This window comes from Puma concolor, chromosome E1, assembly GCF_028749965.1.
Source record: "Puma concolor isolate L17-30 chromosome E1, mPumCon1.1.hap2, whole genome shotgun sequence".
NCBI lineage: Eukaryota > Metazoa > Chordata > Mammalia > Carnivora > Felidae > Puma > Puma concolor.
The window spans coordinates 13261882-13280711 of NC_141680.1; the positions used below are offsets into that span (position 1 = coordinate 13261882).

Genomic DNA, 18830 nt, shown 5'->3' on the forward strand with positions numbered 1-18830 from the left:
CGTGCGCCCCGGTCCTGCCCTTCCCCGGCGACGCGGGCCGGGGAAGGGGGGGCCGGCTGGCTCGGGTCGGCCGTCCTTGCGGCCTTCCCCCGTTCTTTCCTTGCGGGGCACTGGGTCGACCAGCAGCCCCTGGCGCTGGCGCGGGCGCCCGCTTGCGCCCAAGTCCAGTCGTTTTGAGGTCGACCAGCACGCCCGAGTGTGGCGCCCGGGGGAGGTGGCGACGCGGGACTCGAGGTCGACCGGCGCACCGCGGACTGGGCGACCTGAGACGCGGCGCTTGGCGTTCGAGGTCGACCGGCACAACGTGGACTGCGGACCGGGAGACAGGGCGACCCGAGACCCGAGACCCGAGACCCGAGACCCGAGGCCGACCAGCACGCCGGGGACCGGGGACCGGGGACCGGGGACCCCCGAGACGCGGCGCTTGGCGCTCGAGGTCGACCAGCACGCCGGGGACCCGCGGACTGGGCGACCCGGCGACTTGGCGACTCGGGATTTGAGGTCGACCAGCACGCCGCGGACCGGGCGACCCGAGACTCGGGGCCGAGGACCCTGAGACGCGGCGCTTGGCGTTCGAGGTAGACCAGCACGCCGGGGCCGAGGACACGCCCCCCCCCCCCCCCCCCCCCCCCCGAGACGCGGCGCTTGGCGCTCGAGGTCGACCAGCGCGCCGGGGACCCGCGGACCCGCGGACCCGCGGACTCGAGGTCGACCAGCGCACCGCGGACTGGGAGACACGGCGACTTGGCGACTCGGGATTTGAGGTCGACCAGCACGCCGCGGACCCGAAGACCTGAGGTCGACCAGCACGCCGCGGACCGGGCGACCCGAGACTCGGGGCCGAGGACCCTGAGACGCGGCGCTTGGCGTTCGAGGTAGACCAGCACGCCGGGGCCGAGGACGCGCCCCCCTCCCCCCGAGACGCGGCGCTTGGCGCTCGAGGTCGACCGGCGAGCCGGGAGCCGGGGACCCGCAGACCGGGAAACCTGGCGACGTGGGACTCGAGGTCGACCGGCGCGCCGCGGACCCGAGGACCTGAGGTCGACCAGCACACCGCGGACCGGGGGACTGGGGACCTGGCCACCCGGGACTCGAGGCCGACCGGCACGCTGGGGGCTGAGGACCCCGAGGCTCGGCGCTTGGCGCTCGAGGTCGACCAGCACGCCGGGGACCGGGGCCCCGCGGACCGGTGACCTGGGGCTCGAGGGTGACCGGCACGCCGGGAGCCGGGGGACCCGGTGACCTGGGACTTGAGGTCGGCCGGCACGCTGGGAGCCGGGGACGCTGGGATCTGCGGATCTGAGACCCGAGTTCTACCAGCACGGCCGAGCCCCGTGACCTGGGATCTGTGGAGCTGGGGATCCGTTGACCTGGTCCCCGAGGTTGACCGGCACGCTGGACTTCACCGCAGCCGTCTACCCCAAAGTTTAGGAAATCCGTGGATCGCTAGCGACTCTGGGCCCGGTGAGGTCGGCCACCCGAGTCCCCGGGTTCGATGACGAGCGTTGACCCGCTGCACCCCCGGCGCGACCGCCGTGGCCCACGCCTGTCCTTTCTTCCCGTGATTTTTTTTTTTTTTTTTTTCCTCTCCCACCTCCACTCCTGTCGCCGCTTCCCCCGATCGGATCGGCCCCGCCTTCGTTTGCATTACTATCCTGGACACCCGTTTCTTTCGTTGTAGCACTGGTGGGGGCTGCGTGACGGCGAGACGACGACCATCCACAGACGGTATCTGGTGGCAGGAAGGAGGGTCTCGGTTAGGCGTCCATTCGATCCACAAAGCCCTCTTGGTGCGCCCTCCGTTCCGTGTCCCCCTCCCCCCACCCCAGCCGGGAAACGCTACTGACCCAGGTGGCTGGGGATGAGGCCGTGCGCCGGCGAGGCAGGTGCTGCGTCCCGGCCGCTCTGCTGCGATCGGCCCGTGGTCGTCACACACGGACTCCCTCACTCCACCATCGTGGTGCCCGGACGCCCCCTGCCTGTTGGTCGCTTTTATACTACCCAAAGAGGTCGACGGGGTGGGCGGTGGGGCTTGAGGAAGCTGTTTGGGAGTACATGGATGGAAATGGGAACAGTTGTAGTTAGAAGGAATGGGAAGGGGGGGGTGGGTGTGCGGGGGCGGGTGGGTGGGGGGGTGTGCGTGGGCGGGGGGGTGTGCGGGGGCGGGGTGGCTGGGTGTGCGGGGGTGGGGGGTGTGCGGGGGCGGGGTGGGGGGTGTGCGGGGGCGGGGTGGGTGGGTGTGCGGGGGCGGGGTGGGTGGGTGTGCGGGGGCGGGGGGGGGTGGAGGGTGGGTGGGTGTTTTCACGCGCGCACGGGAGGGGCGGAGGGGCAGAGGGGCAGAGGATAGGATCTCAAGATCATTTTGGAAATATCAACCTGTGTTAATTCTCCGAGCACCTTCAACAGAAGTATTTGGTGTTAAAAGACGACCACAGAGGGACAACTCAAAACACCACCTCTGCGGCTGAGGGGCCCCCGGACAGACAGGGAGGGTCAGGACCGGAAGGACAGCTTCCCTCCTTCCTGGAACCCAGAGGGGAAGGCAGAAGTGCTCCCCCACCCCGACTTAGAGTTGAGGCTCTGCCACACTCAGGCGGTGCTAGTCGCCCACTCTCTTGCTGTCGAGAAGGAATTCCTGTTCTCCTGTGGGGTCATGTAGTTCGGGGAACTTCCCAAGCCGCTCAGCTCACAAGAACACCTACGCCCGGTGTCATGAACTCCCTCCCTCACACTCGCCATCCCCCTCTGAAGCCCAGAAGGGAAAGAAAAAGAAAACGTCGACTGCCTGCCTGCCTGCCTACATTTACTATTCTATGTGTTGCCTCACCTATGAACACTGGAAACACAACTCGCGTGCCAAAATTCCCATCCTTGTAAGGGCACCTGGGTGCCTCACTCGGTAAGGCGTCCGAGTCTTGCCTCAGGTCATGATCTCGGGGTTCTTGAATTTCAGCCCCCACATCTGGCTCTGTGCTGACACCTTGGAGCCTGCTTGGTGATCCATTCTCTCCCTCCCTACCCCCTCTCTCCCACTCACTCACTCAACTGGAATGAATGCATACGTAATAAGTAAATAAATGTATATGTGTGTGTACACTTCAGCGGGCTCTCTTAGTCTACTACTCACAAAGCTATGGGACCATCACTGTTCATTCCAAACTATTTCCATCGCCTCAAAGAGAAAGAAACCCCACGCCCCCCTCTTCCTCCCCCCCCCCCCCAAGTACCTTCGACACTGACTCGAGGTTTCTCAACAGCCTTGCTAGCCCTAGCAATGTTTCCAAGCACTGGTGCTCCCCAACACCCCCCCCCCCCCCCCCGTCAAAGAACTCCCCTAATTCAGGCACTTCCGGGTTGTTCCAACACCTGGAACGGCGGGGGGGGGGGGGGGGGGGGAGGAGAGACTGCTGTGTTGGGGGGGGCGGCACGGGACACAGAAGCACTCTGAATCCCCTTCCCTTTGCCTCTCTTCCATCTGGGGTTTCCTGAGGTGTATCCTTTGACGCCATCACTCATCTATGAGAAATGAGAAAAAGAGGACCGAACGTGGCTAGATCGTTTTCCATAGCCTGATACGCATACCCACACGCACGCCAAAAGAAACGAAAATTGCGATCCGCTGGAAGGTCAAACGACGGCAGAGTGGTGCGATTAATGACGCTACACTCACACGATACGAGACCATGCGGCTGTTACAGATTATGTTGGCAGAGAGGTTTTCGTAGCACGGGAATCCGCTTGCGCTGTTCTGATACTTCATGACGACCGGTGGGTGGGAAACCTTCTACGTAGGGTGAGCTCTCTTGTATCCGAAGACACCAAATCATCATTTCAAAGGCTACGGGTGGTGAGATCGCTCTGGCTTGCAACTTCTTACCCCCTATGTTGTTCTCCAGGATTGCATTTCAGCTTCCTCCCTTATCCGAGCCAACGACCCTACCTGGTTTTTATGTATTTATTTCTTTTTAAAGAGATTCAGTACGACATTGGGTCCTAAACGGAGGCAGAGCTTTGGCTACTGGTCTCAGAAACGATGATTGTCTCTATATTTGTATGGATTCCGCCAAACTTGTGCCTCTCACGCCTTTCCTCTCGCTACATAACGTCTTAAGATGCAGGGAGCCCGCTCAGGTGGGACCGCCGCTTGTGGAAAGAGTCATCGGGGCAAAATAGTGAAAGCAGCGCCGATAAAGAATATGTTGCGGGTTAGACACATATTCCCGTTTCATCCCCACCCCCCATCGATCAATCACTTACTCCCCTTTGATGCCATGTTTTGTGTATTCCTGTATTTGTGGATGGGTTTTCAAAGATTTTATTATAACTAAGCGCGACATCCAGCGTGGGACTCGAACTCGCAACCCACGACATACAGTTGCACGATCCACCACCTGTGCCCACCAGGCATCCTGATGCCACGTTTTCTTTCTTTGCCTCCCTGCCGGCCGGCCTGCCTCCCTCCCTCCCTGCCGGCCGGCCTGCCTGCCTCCCTGCCGGCCTGCCTCCCTCCCTGCCGGCCGGCCGGCCTGCCTGCCTCCCTGCCGGCAGGCCTGCCTGCCTGCCGGCCGGCCTGCCTCCCTCCCGGCCTGCCTGCCGGCCTGCCTCCCTCCCTCCCTCCCTCCCTCCCTCCCTCCCTCCCTCCCTCCCTCCCTCCCTCCCGGCCTGCCTGCCGGCCTGCCTCTCTCCCTGCCTCCCGGCCTGCCTGCCGGCCTCCCTCCCGGCCTGCCTGCCGGCCTGCCTCCCTCCCTTCCGGCCTGCCTGCCGGCCTGCCTCCCTCCCTCCCTCCCGGCTTGCCGGCCGGCCTGCCTGCCTCCCTGCCGGCCTGCCTCCCTCCCTGCCGGCCGGCCGGCCTGCCTGCCTCCCTGCCGGCCTGCCTGCCTGCCTCCCTGCCGGCCTGCCTCCCTCCCTGCCGGCCGGCCGGCCTGCCTGCCTCCCTGCCGGCAGGCCTGCCTGCCTGCCTCCCTGCCTGCCTGCCGGCCTGCCTGCCTCCCTGCCGGCCGGCCTGCCTCCCTCCCGGCCTGCCTGCCGGCCTCCCTCCCTCCCTCCCTCCCTCCCTCCCTCCCTCCCTCCCGGCCTGCCTGCCTGCCGGCCTGCCTCTCTCCCTGCCTCCCGGCCTGCCTGCCGGCCTCCCTCCCGGCCTGCCTGCCGGCCTGCCTCCCTCCCTTCCGGCCTGCCTCCCTCCCGGCCTGCCTGCCGGCCTGCCTCCCTCCCTCCCTCCCTCCCGGCTTGCCGGCCGGCCTGCCTCCCTCCCTGCCGGCCGGCCTGCCTCCCTCCCTGCCGGCCGGCCTGCCTGCCTCCCTGCCGGCCGGCCTGCCTGCCTCCCTCCCTCCCTGCCTCCCGGCCTGCCTCCCTCCCTCCCTGCCGGCCGGCCTGCCTGCCTCCCTGCCGGCCGGCCTGCCTCCCTCCCTCCCTGCCGGCCGGCCTGCCTGCCTGCCTCCCTGCCTGCCTGCCGGCCTGCCTGCCTCCCTGCCTCCCGGCCTGCCTGCCTGCCTGCCTGCCTCCCTGCCTGCCTGCCGGCCTGCCTGCCTGCCTGCCTCCCTGCCTCCCGGCCTGCCTGCCTGCCTCCCTCCCTGCCGGCCGGCCTGCCTGCCTCCCTCCCGGCCTGCCTGCCGGCCTGCCTCCCTCCCTCCCTCCCGGCCGGTCTGCCTGCCGGCCTGCCTGCCTCCCTCCCTGCCAGCCGGCCTGCCTGCCTCCCTGCCGGCCGGCCTGCCTGCCTCCCTCCCGGCCTGCCTGCCGGCCTGCCTCCCTCCCTCCCTCCCGGCCGGTCTGCCTGCCGGCCTGCCTGCCTCCCTCCCTGCCAGCCGGCCTGCCTGCCTCCCTGCCGGCCGGCCTGCCTCCCTCCCTGCCGGCCTGCCTCCCTCCCTCCCTCCCGGCCGGCCTGCCTGCCTGCCTCCCTGCCGGCCTGCCTGCCGGCCTGCTGGCCGGCCTGCCTCCCTCCCTCCTGGCCGGCCTGCCTGCCTCCCTGCCGGCCGGCCTGCCTCCCTCCCTGCCGGCCTGCCTCCCTCCCTGCCGGCCGGCCTGCCTCCCTCCCTGCCGGCCGGCCTGCCTGCCTCCCTGCCGGCCTGCCTCCCTCCCTGCCGGCCGGCCTGCCTGCCTCCCTGCCGGCCTGCCTCCCTCCCTGCCGGCCGGCCTGCCTGCCTCCCTCCCTGCTGGCCGGCCTGCCTGCCTCCCTCCCTGCCGGCCGGCCTGCCTGCCTCCCTGCCGGCCTGCCTCCCTCCCTGCCTCCCGGCCTGCCTCCCTCCCTCCCGGCCGGCCTGCCTGCCTCCCTGCCGGCCTGCCTCCCTCCCTGCCGGCCGGCCTGCCTGCCTCCCTCCCTGCCGGCCGGCCGGCCTCCCTGCCTGCCTGCCTCCCTCCCTGCCTCCCGGCCTGCCTCCCTCCCTCCCGGCCGGCCTGCCTGCCTCCCTGCCGGCCTGCCTGCCGGCCTGCCTGCCGGCCTCCCTCCCTCCCTCCCTCCCTCCCTCCCGGCCGGCCTGCCTCCCTCCCTGCCTCCCGGCCTGCCTCCCTCCCTCCCTGCCGGCCGGCCTGCCTCCCTGCCGGCTGGCCTGCCTCCCTCCCTGCCGGCCTGCCTCCCTCCCTCCCTCCCGGCCGGCCTGCCTCCCTCCCGGCCTGCCTCCCTCCCTCCCGGCCTGCCTGCCTCCCTCCCTCCCGGCCTGCCTGCCTCCCTGCCGGCCGGCCTGCCTGCCTCCCTGCCGGCCGGCCTGCCTCCCTCCCTCCCGCCCGGCCGGCCGGCCGGCCTGCCTGCCTGCCTGCCTCCCTCCCGGCCTGCCTGCCTCCTTCCCGGCCTGCCTGCCTCCCTGCCGGCCGGCCGGCCTGCCTCCCTCCTGGCCTGCCTGCCTCCCTCCCTGCCGGCCGGCCTGCCTGCCTGCCTCCCTCCCTGCCTCTAAGTCCAACTAAAACATGAAGTCTGTGATGTGGGAGCTGTAGCCATCTGGTTCTTCTTATATCCCGATCACAGACCAAAGAACGATCTTTGCCATAGATTAGTGTTTTCAATAAATCATCTGTCGATGGCTATCGATAAAGGAAATTGTCAACTTTTAACGGCTGTGGACCCTGCTCCTGGGCACCCAGGGAAGCTAGGCTTTAACATTTACCAAGCTCCAAATGACCCTGTCAAACCCCAAAGCGTGTGCTCTGTTTCTGCCCTGAGCACACGTTGCATGTCCGCTTCGTTTAAATAAACAACAACAAAAATGGATCAAAGGGGTGACTTGGCTGGCTGGCTCCCTCAGCTAGGTCAGGGGAGCGGGTGACTCTTCATTGCCGGGCTGTGAGTTCGGGCCTTATGTTGGGTGTGAAGAGGACATAAAAACAAAACCAATCCATCAGTCAGTCAGTCAGCTGAGAATTAAAAAGGAGCCTTCCAAACATACGATGAGAAAATGGAAGAAAACCTCCCTGGATCCCCAAAGATTAAAGTCATACAGCTTTGCACATACTGAAAACAGAAAATAAACCCTGTAAAAATTTTCTGCCGTGTCTTTCGTCATTATACCTCGTAACAACAACAACAACAACAACAACAACAACAACAACAACTCCTCCTCCTCCTCCTCCTCCTCCTCCTCCTCCTCCTCCTCCTCCATCCATTCTATTTAAGAATTCCCAACACTGACAACTCTTATAAAGACCATCCAAGCACGGGACACAGAACTGCATTAGACCACATTCTTATGGCTACCTGACAGACATTAGAACTTCCACCCTTCGTGGTGACCCCCCGAGCTCACTGATGAGCTCTGCTTCCGAGTACTCCCGTGAAGCACACCACAAGCTCAGTCCGTGTTCACGGGACCACACTTAACAGATCGGGAACAGAACAGAACACACACCATACGGCGTTCACAGCAGCTGACGGAAGGGCAGGGGAAATACAAGTACCTCACACATCCAACTAATGGGGTTCTCTGAGAACAAAACTCTCTTTACGTCTTCCAACGTCTTCCAATGGGTGTGGATGTCCTTTGGATGCAGAAAACATTCGCACGTCATTTGCTATCGTTGCTCTCGGCACGCTCTTGCACCGAGGCCAAGGGACTGAGAGATGCATCTTGCCAGGTTAAAAAAAATCTATCCATCGTGTGCCACCGCCACTGAGTCTCTGCACGCACTCTCTCCTTTTCTCACTCACACTAGCCTTTCGTACTTTGGCACCACTGTCGTTCGAACACGAGGATCAGAAAACACAAGGTTTCAGAAGTTCAAACAGCCTTCTGGTTGCATAGCACACCCTTGCATTCATAGCATGGATACGACTCCGCGAAATAAAGAGTAGTGGATATAAATGGGACACCCAAGGTCAAAGTCACAGCCTGTATGGTGTGAAGACGAATTCAAGAGTGAGAAAGCACGTAGACGGAAATATTCCTTCCTATGGCAGAATATTTACAGCACTGCTTTCAATGAAGTGCTTCTCCCGTAAACATTTGAAATGAGATCAACGGCACAGATTCAATGAAGGCTTCATACTGTACTTCTGCATAGGAAGGGGTACAAGTGTCACAAACTACAAACGAAAGCAAAAAGACCAAACACTGTGACACCAGATCTCCAAAAAGGAGGTTTTCCTGGGGGTGGGGAATTAATGTGGTGGGGTTCCAATTAAAACAAGGAAAAAAGAGTGTACCTATAATGAATGGTTTCCATAGTGAACACGCACAAAGAATTCACTTGACGAGTCCAGGGATACAATATTACAGGAGAAATCCTTTGATGTCCATTGTAGCCTGTGTGTGTGTGTGTGTGTGTGTGTGTGTGTGTGTGTGTGTGTGTGTGTGAGAGAGAGAGAGAGAGAGAGAGAGAGAGAGAGAGAGAACGAGAACCAATCAGGCAGTTGGTTCGCTTTCAAACACCTGATATTTCGACCCTTGATGTAACAAAACTTCTAAAATTCCTTTAGCTTTGCCTCTCTTTCTAAAGAAAAATGTCAAAAATAGTGGTGAATATACTCCACGCTGAACGTACTGATTCTGAAAACTCTCAGTACGGATGGGTTTTATAATACACTTAACCATGTGTGGGGTGCTTGGTTGGCTCCGTCAGTTAAGTGTGTGACTGTGGCTCAGGTCATGATCTTACGTTTTGTGGGTTCGAGCCCTGCACCGGGCTCTGTGCGGACAGCCTGGAGCCTGCTTCGGATTCTGTGTCTCCCTCTCTCTCTGCTCCTTCCCCTTCCCACTCTGTCTCTCTCGGTCTCTCAAAAATAAATAAATGTTTAAAAAAAAAAAGAAAGGAAAGAAAGAGAGAAGAGAAGAGAAGAGAAGAGAAGAAAAAAGAAATACACTTACCATGTGTTTAGAAAAATTTGAATTCCTACCAGTCTATACCTACCCCACTGTCTAAATTCCCCAGCTGGAAGATTTAGAATCTGTGCTTGAGCCAAAGCCTCCAGGAAAACCGCTGCCTGACTCCGCATTTGATGCGGGTCCCCAACCGATGGCCGCACCTGATTTAGAACCACTATCGGAGTTCTTTCCAGAACCAGGGACCCGAGGAGGTTCCTCAACACATGACACATAGAAGTACCCTACGACCCAGCACTTTCACGACGAAGTACTTAGCCAAAGGATACAGGTCTGCTGTTTCCAAGGGGCACACGCACCTCAGGGTGCATAGCAGCACTATCCACGGTAGGCAAAGTATGGGAAGGGGCCAAATGTCCATCGACGGATGAATGGATACAGAAGAGGCGGTATCCATGTAACAACAGAGCAGTGCGCGGCCACCAGAGGGAATGAAGTCTTGCCATTTGCAAGTACCTGGATGGAACTGGAGGGTGTCATGCAAAGTGACATTTGTCCCTCAGAGAAACACATGTATCACAGGACCTCACCCGTGTGAGGACCTTCACTTCCCAAACAGAGGAACTCGGGAAGGGAAGGGAAGAAGGGAAGGAAAAATAACATACAAACAGGAAGGGGGACAAAAACGTAAGAGGCTCTTCCCTAAGGGGAACAAACAGAGGGTTCCTGGAGGGGGTTGTGCCGGGGCGGGGGCTGAAAGGGTGAGGGGTATGAAGGACTCTCCTCCTCAAACCACTGTTGCCCTATAGGCTAACTACCTTGGGGGTACATTGAAAAAATAAATTCAATAATAATATCAGAGAGGGCGAGGGCGAGGGCGAGGGCTACCTGATCATCTGCAAACGTAACAAAGGGAAAGTCCGGGAACCGTTTGGGAATGAAGCTGTCTACCGCTTCTCAGTCCTGGCAAAAGAACTGCTGCAGCTTATAGGCAGTCACGTCCCTCTGTAAGGCACCCGACAAACGCCTTCCTGCTTCTCAAAAGCTCATCTGGGCTTCGATGAGATTCAGGAAGTTTGCAGTCACACCATCGTTCCTCGATCGATCGCATGGCTTTCACCTCGGTTTCCTATTACGTAAAACGAACACGGCCAAAGCCCTTTGAAGGACTAGTGTGAATATCTTTCCTGTCCTGAACCAGAAGAACCTCTCCAAAGCTACCAAAATATTCTTTCAGATCCTGTTCGGTTGTTTTCCACGGGAGACCCAACACTCTTAAATCGGACGTTTTCTGGATGGCTCTCTTCACTTTCACTGCTGAAGAAGCAGGTATCTGTCTCGTCCCTTTTTCTGTGGCTATCTTTGGGATAAGTTGACGACTATCCGCTACCGGATTTCCCCAGCCAGCATCAGGGATGTGCAGAATGTCTTTGACCAGCCGGACACCTCTCATACACTGAGACGCTGGATTCCGGTAGTGCAGTCCACGTGCTGCCGACAAACTGGGCTGTCACTGTGGACAGCAGCACTGTCCCATCGTCTTCCGATGGCATTTCTTTTTTATATATATATAATTTTTTTTTTAATTTTTTTTTTCAACGTTTATTTATTTTTGGGACAGAGAGACACAGAGCATGAACAGGGGAGGGGCAGAGAGAGAGGGAGACACAGAATCGGAAACAGGCTCCAGGCTCTGAGCCATCAGCCCAGAGCCCGACGCGGGGCTCGAACTCACGGACCGCGAGATCGTGACCTGGCTGAAGTCGGACGCTTAACCGACTGCGCCACCCAGGCGCCCCTTCCGATGGCATTTCGATGGGCTCGTCATTCTCATCTTTGGTCACCCGAGTACATTCAGACACCTGCTCTTATTTCTCCGCTAGGCCGCTGCTAGGAAGCCTGACAGGGAACCCGAAGCAGCGAGGGATCCAGGAGCAGCCCAGCTACTGCTTCGCTCCCGCGAAATGGCCGCCTTGTAACTCTTTACGGAAGAGGAAAAAAAAAACACCACCGTGACCGCCACCATTTAATAACCTTGCTCTAAGTGTGGAGAAAGCAACCACCCATCCCCAAAAGGAAACTTGGGCAGGCTACACGTATAGGACATATGGAGCCTATACTTGCAAGTGCTTACTTACGTGGGAACGTGGAAGGGTCACCTGAGTCCCTGATGGCCCAGATGGGGTTCTTTGGAGGTGTCTGAATGAGTTTTCTTGTGTGCTCCCTTAGAGAAAGCTGGCCGTGAGACGACGCGGCCAGAAACTAGCAAGCCCTTTGGTTCCATCAGCGAAGCCCCGACTTTTGGGGAGGAACGGACGCTCACGGAGATATCCCGGGCCACATTTGGTTTGTGGGTTGCTGCAGCTTTTTTTTTTTTGGCTTCTTTGCGCCAAATTGGCTGTGTTCTCATTGGAAATGGAAAACACCTGCGCGATGGGATCCATCCGCGGTAATGCTCTCGTGCGATTGCATTTGTTTTTACAAAAGGGGGAGATTTGACCATTGGGTCTTTCGTGTCCTCTCCACAAGTAGGAGTGAAACAAAGGCTGATATTGGTTTGCATCTTGTTTGTGGATCTATGGCCACAGGTGTTATCCATGTGAGATGTTTTCTCTACCTCTGGATGCTATTGCTAACACCAATTTGTAAAGAAGCTCCGTTACTGTGTTTCAAGGCAAGCTCTTGTAAACATTGGGCATTCTAACACTCGGGAGGATCAGAACAAACCCAAATGTGTTTCACATTCACGTGAACGGGGTGGGTGGGTGTGGGTGTGTGTGTGTGTGAAATTCTCTACATTCAGAGTTTTATGTTACTCCATAAGAAAGTTGCCTCACGGGAAGGGACACAATGGATGGCCCAGAGAGAGGAGAGATAAAAATTGAACACACCTGCCCTCCCCGCTACACCCACACCCACACCCCCTTTCCCAATAGTCAGAAGAATGAGGAAGAGGAGGAAGGCACACAGATGCCAGTGATCCTAAACCCACCCCTCCTCCTCCCCGAGCACAAGCGCCAAGATGGGTGCCCACCCCACGGCCTGCTCCTCCTTCACCTCTTCCACAGGGGGCTGAAAAGCAACCAGAGACAAAGCCACTTTTGCAGGACGGAAAGACAGGAGACAGAGATGGAAGAAGAAGTAGGAGGTGGACGCGGACGCGGAGTTGGAGGCGCAAAAGAAAAAGATAAAAGACACACAAAAAGGTGAGTCCAAAACTTTAAATCTGCCTGGGGCCTGGCCCGCGGCTCCCTGGCCGCCTCCGCCTCCGCCTCCCCCTCCCCCTGTTTCTGCATCAGTTGGTGTGGCTCCAGTGATCTCCTAGGCCATCCCCGGTGGTGGGGCCTCCCGTGTGAGCCTGATGGTGGGGAAACAGATCGTTTGACTTTTTAGCGGACACGGGTGTGACGTCTTGGATACTAAAGGCCATGGAAGGTTGATTGCTTACTTAAAATGGACAGATTTTCGGAGCCGCCGATATCAAATACAATGCCGATTGCTAGGTTTTATTCTTTGTGGTGGTGGTTGTAAAATGGCTTGAATTTGGTGCTCTCTGCATGACAAGGCTTTGGGGTGGGCAGCTCCGGTCATGGCCTTGCTTCCGTCCCAATACTGACCCTGTAACTGTGGTCCTCAAAATATACAGCTCTGTGACCTTTACAAACAACATAACCCGTTTTCTCCCTCGTTTTACAACAGGTATCGAAAACAAAATCAAAAAAACTTTACAAACACTTACGCCCTTCCTTGTTCCACTCAGACACGCACTCTAGGGTTCAGGCCCGAGGCAGGGGCCTAATCAGCTTTCATGTGACTTCAATTTATGACTTAACGGGTACCCATTGCAGTTTGTCAGCAAAAAGTACTTCAAACGATGGTCGATTTTGTCTCTCGCATACAGTGTTCGTGGGTGAATGTTGACAGGAGATAGGTTAAATACACAAAAATGTTTACTCGTAAACCTTTAAATTTTTTCCTTGTACCATTTACTTTTGAGAGAGAGAGAGAGAGAGAGAGAGAGAGAGAGAGAGAGAGAGAGAATGAGAATGAGAATGAATGTCAGCGAGGGAGGGGCAGAGACAGAGGGAGACACAGAATCCGAAGCAGGCTCCAGGCTCTGAGAGGTCAGCACAGAGCCCCACGCGGAGCTCGAACTCACGAACTGTGAGATTGTGACCTGAGCCGAAGTCGGACGCTTAACTGACTGAGCCGCCCAGGAGTCCCTATTTGTAAACTTTTAAAATGGCTTCCCAAATCTTTCGTGACCTGGAACTTCAAAGCTTTGCTAAGTTAAGTGGTAAATTAGGTTCAATTCTTCGGACATCTGAGTCTTTTCCACAGAAGATAAAATACTAAATTGTGAATTACTAAACCTACGGCGTTTTCTTTTTGTTTTTTTTTGTTTTGTTTTTTCGTTTTTTGTTTTGCTGTGTGTGTGTGGGTGTGTGGGTGTGTGGGTGTGTGTGGGTGGTCTTTGGCTTTATTCGGAAAACCTTAACAGTACAGATACTTGGGTCTGTTAGTAAACATGTTTCATCGTTTGTTGTTGTTTTTTTTTTCCTTGAAGATTTGTTTTCCAGCCTATTTCTTTATTTTTAGGGGAGAGAGAGAGAGAGAGAGAGAGAGAGACAGACAGACACACACACACACACACACACACACACACACACACACACACACACTCAGAATGAGTCAGTGGGAGGGGCAGAGGATCCGAAGCGGGCTCTGTGCTGACAGCACAGACAGCCCAACGCATGGCTCAAACTCACGAACCGAACCCTGGCATCATGACCTGAGCCGAAGTTGGATGCTTAACTGACAAAGCCACCCAGGCGCCCGTTTCATGACTTGTTATAAATTGCACAGAAAAAGAAAAAAAGAAACAAAACCGAACACCACAACGTATTTCTGAAAGTGATGAGATACATTCGTACATTTGGCAGTGTAAAGAATTCTGGTGTGTGGGGGGCCTGGGTGGCTCAGTCAGTTAAGCGTCTGATTTCAGCTACGGTCATGGTTCATGGATTTGAGCCCTGAGCTGGGTTCTGCACTGACAGTGCAGAGCTCCCCTCTCCCCCTCTCCCCCTCTCCCCCTCTCCCCCTCTCCCCCTCTCCCCCTCTCCCCCTCTCCCCCTCTCCCCCTCTCCCCCTCTCCCCCTCTCCCTTTCCCCCTCTCCCCCTCTCCCTTTCCCCCCACCTCTCAAAATAAAGGAATTAACTTAAGAGGAAAAAAAGAACTCCATAAAAAAAAAAAATTAAAAAGAAGGCAGGCAGGCAGGCGGAAAAGAAGAGAGAAAAAACACAAAAGACTATATGGTCAATCGCTATTCTTGCTGTGCTTATGTCAATACTGAAGCCATGCCTGTTAACACTGGACTTATTTTTCAAACAAATTAGTTTTCATTGGGCTATCTTTGACAGGAATGGAGGGGTCTCGATAGAAAAAGATTATATTTCAATAGCTCTTTTGTGGATGTTAAATTCTAGTTCTGGTTAATTAATTTTCTTCGACCGTTTGTTGTTTGCCTTTAAAACTGGGCTGGATCCTGAATCCTGATTTCCTCCAATATCTGACTATGACTCTTCAAACTCAGGCTTCCAATCCTCTCCCATCCTCTTATCTTACCATCCTGAAGAACTCAAATGGCCCTTTTCCCTGAAGCCCTGCAAAGGAAAGCTGAACAACTGGAGATAAACTTCAGAGAAATTGCCACAGTTGTAGAGAATCTGTGTGCCTGTTGCTCTATGGGCCATTCAGAACGAGACATTTGCTGCTGTTGTGTTTTTGTTGTTTTTAAAGTAGGCTTCACCACGCCCAGTGTGGAGCCCAACTGGGGCCTTGAGCTCACGACCCTGGGATTGAGACCTGAGTGGAGATCCAGACTTGAATACTGAACCTGAACCCACTGAGCCACTCAGGATCCCCCAAAATGAGACATTGGAACTACATGCCAGAAAAATCGGTCAGATTGCCCCCTGCCTGCTCCCACTCCAGCTGAGGATGCTTCGAGCCTGGCATCTAGACACCTTCTCACTGACCACACTTGGGACTTAGACACTGGGTTTATAAGTTGTTCTAACCATTAACCCGTGGTTTTCTTTTCTGTCTGTAGAAATACCTCTTATTAGTTACCTGATTGCTTGCTGAACGAGGCAGAGTCAAAGCTAGTTCACAAACACTTGCTGCACCTGTATTAGCTCCTCTTTAGAAATAAGAACCCATAGTTTCTTTGTATTTTTATAAGTTTCTTAATATTTACTTTTGAGAGGGGGTGGGGGGAGGGAGACCCATAATCTGTAGCTGGCTCCAGGCTCTGAGCTGTCCGCACAGAGTCTGATGCGGGGCTCGAAATCACGAACGGCGAGATCCTGACCGGAGCCAGAGTCCGATGCTTAACCCACGGAGCCACCCAGGTGCCCCAGCAATAAAAGCCCACATAAACAGGGGCACCTGGATGGCTCAGTCGGTAGAGCGCGTAGCTCTCGATCTTGGGGTTGTAAGTTCGAGCCCAACGTTGGGTGTAAAGGTTACTTAATAAGATTAAAAAAAACATAAAAGTAAAATCAGACAGCAATTCACTTGGGTACAGTAAGAGGCCCTTGACCACCACAACCTTCCCCTCCGCGCCCCCCGCCCCCCCAAGGTGGTTATAACATTGGGTTTGACTATACTGTTACTATTTCTTAGAATACACTTGGGGAGAAAACTCAGGATATGATGCAGTACCAAACTATGCAGAAAAATATCCAAGATCTCAGATAGGAACTATCTCTGATACCCACCCCCACCCCCACCCCCAATTAGCACAAGGGAGCAAAAGTTGTGACCTGCACCCTGTCAAATCCTTCCCTTCCAAAGCCCCTGCCGCACCCTAATTCGGCTTGAAATAGTTTCAGAAGGTGGACCTCCACCCCTGTTCCATAAAAGTGGAACGAGGGATTGACAATGGAAACTTATAAAGGGGAAGAAAACTTTACACCTCTGAGTCCATGTTGCTTCGATTCCCTTCACAACTTCTGTGTAGCCCTGCACCTAGGCCTGTGACAGGTGACATTTACAGAAACTGTTCTCACCGGGGGAGATAAACGGATAGCCCTAGCCCGAGCCATCACCCATCATCGTCCCCATTCCTTACCATTGGGAAATGATCCAAACTCCAGAGGCTGGGGGTGAGTGTGGGGGGCGGGGAGTGGGGAGTGGGCAATTGAAACTGTGCCACGGAGGGTTAAGGAGGCTGACTGATGCTCGCTCGCTCTCGCAGACAACCTAAATCTTGTTCTTCAGAGAACTATTTGCCCCTAATCAGCTATTGTGTCTTTTCAGGTCCCACAAACAAACTCTAGCTGTCTCTGAAGAGGCCTGGACTCAAGGTTCACCAATATGCTTGCAGCCTATAAGCCAGCACAGCCCTGAGAGAAAGAGCCTAAGTCCCCATCCAGGTTATACCAGCTCTCGGGGCATACCCACAGCCCCTTCTCCGTGTCCTAAGGTAACCTCCTGACATCAGGGACTACATTTTGCCTCGTTCTCATGTGAAGTCTCCGCCCCTAAGCAAACCTGGGGATATGCATGACAGGTATGTTTCCTCAATGTGGTTGCTCCATCTTTCCTCATCAATAATCACAGATGTGCCTTCCCTTTTATCAACAGGTATGTAAAGGATTCTTGGGATGTCATTCTTTTGTCAATTCAAGTCTATTCCAATGTTGCACTGGCTCCTTCAAATTGTCCTTGTTGGAAGTGTGTTGCTGTCCCTGTCTCTCTGTTAAAAATGCTTTGCCAAATACAAAGGCAGACCATCTGAGCCAAGCACATGAACTATGTCTGCTGGTCAATGGAACTTACAGAGAACATACGTCACTTTTGAGTTTCCCACCATTTATGTTACAATAAGTTCACCCCAACGAGGAACCCTAGGTGGTTCAAAGACACATATGTGTGTTTACACACACACATACACACACACACACACACACACACACACACACACACACACACTCTCATACCCAGCAAGGAGGGACACACCCAGGGCAGACAAGACAGTCACCTGGCACTGAGGGACATAAAAACATCAAGTTGATCATCCGTGATTTCTGAGGAAAGATTATCGATCAAGACGGGGAAATGATAAAGGAAATCCTAAACTTTTTATGTTGGTGGTCTCCCAGGGAAGCTATACATGTAATATTTACCGAGGTCAAAGGGACTCCAGAAAACCTCAAAGCATGAGCTCTTTTTCTGTCCTGAGCACAGATTGTATGTCTGGTTTGTTAAAAAAAAAAAAAAAAATTATATATATATTTTAAACATAACTAACTAAAAAAGGGGGCTTCCAAAGGTGGCTTATAAAGATGAGGGAAACAAAAGAAAACAATACAAAAACCTTCCTGGTCGCTGTAAGATTGAAGTCATACAGCCTTGCACATACTAAAAACAGAAGATAAAGTCTGTCACTTTCTCCTCATGATGATTCCTAACATCTGCGCCCCCCCCCCCCCCCCCCCCGGCCCCGTGCCCTGTTTATCCTTTTTTTTTTTTTTTTTTTTTTTTTTGGTAAGCTGTATGTATGCCCAATGTGAGGCCTTCCCCAGATGACTGACTTCTTTGTGAAGATTGCGTATCCCCGTCAGCCCTCCTAACTTGGGCTCCAATGAAACTCTTTTCCTTCCTCTTTAAAATTGTTTTTCAAAAGGCTCATTCATTTTGCATCGACATAGGGTAAATGCTATAAAAGGTAAACAAGACATAGTGAGGGGACAAACTGGGAAAGGTGGACAGCGTTTAAAAGATGCTTTTAAATGCTACACTTCTTCCTGCCTTTCCTTCACAGGTAGGACAGCACCTACACCTACTGTCGTTGGCAATGGTCATCGGCCTGGAGAGGAAGAAACCATTCCATAGTTTTCCACACGGCGGATGAGAAGGCCCTCTCGGACCAAATCCAGGAACTCCCTTACTGTGAGCCAAGGACCGGTGTTTTGTCGTTTTCCTTTCAGTTGTGGTTAGAAGTAGACATCACCTACAACTGAGATTTTTCACCATATATAAGCGTAGAGTTCAGTGGTATTAGGTGCAACATTCACGTCCTCCTCGTTGCGTTCTCTCTTTCCATTCCATTTGTTGTAGTGTTTTAAGATTTATGTGTTTTTTTTTTAATTTTTTAATTTTTTTTAATATATGAAATTTATTGTCAAATTGGTTTCCATACAACACCCAGTGCTCATCCCAAAAGGTGCCCTCCTCAATACCCATCACCCACCCTCCCCTCCCTCCCACCCCCCATCAACCCTCAGTTTGTTCTCAGTTCTCAACAGTCTCTTATGCTTTGGCTCTCTCCCACTCTAACCTCTTTTTTTTTTTTTTTTTTTTTTCCTTCCCTTCCCCCATGGGTTTCTGTTAAGTTTCTTAGGATCCACATAAGAGTGAAACCATATGGTATCTGTCTTTCTCTGTATGGCTTATTTCACTTAGCATCACACTCTCCAGTTCCATCCACGTTGCTACAAAAGGCCATATTTCATTCTTTCTCATTGCCACGTAGTATTCCATTGTGTATATAAACCGCAATTTCTTTATCCATTCATCAG

At 55.0% G+C, this 18830-nt stretch overlaps 2 long non-coding RNA genes and 1 pseudogene across 3 annotated transcripts in view; 2 read left to right on the plus strand and 1 right to left on the minus strand.

Annotated features, from left to right (window-relative positions):
- The window catches only part of LOC147574091 (uncharacterized), a 113446-nt gene extending 95755 nt beyond the window's left edge, over positions 1 to 17691 (plus strand). For both annotated transcript variants that reach the window (XR_015243917.1, XR_015243916.1), the window contains one exon: positions 16567 to 17691. This is a non-coding gene — a long non-coding RNA (uncharacterized LOC147574091). The remainder of the gene's footprint in view (positions 1 to 16566) is intronic.
- On the plus strand, positions 1887 to 3096 carry LOC147574095 (uncharacterized). Its single transcript, XR_015243700.1, has 2 exons — positions 1887 to 1981; positions 2395 to 3096. It is a non-coding gene; the product is annotated as an uncharacterized LOC147574095 (long non-coding RNA).
- LOC147574096 (TAR DNA-binding protein 43 pseudogene) lies at positions 9195 to 10795 on the minus strand (annotated as a pseudogene).
- Positions 17692 to 18830: the final 1139 nt, after the last annotated feature.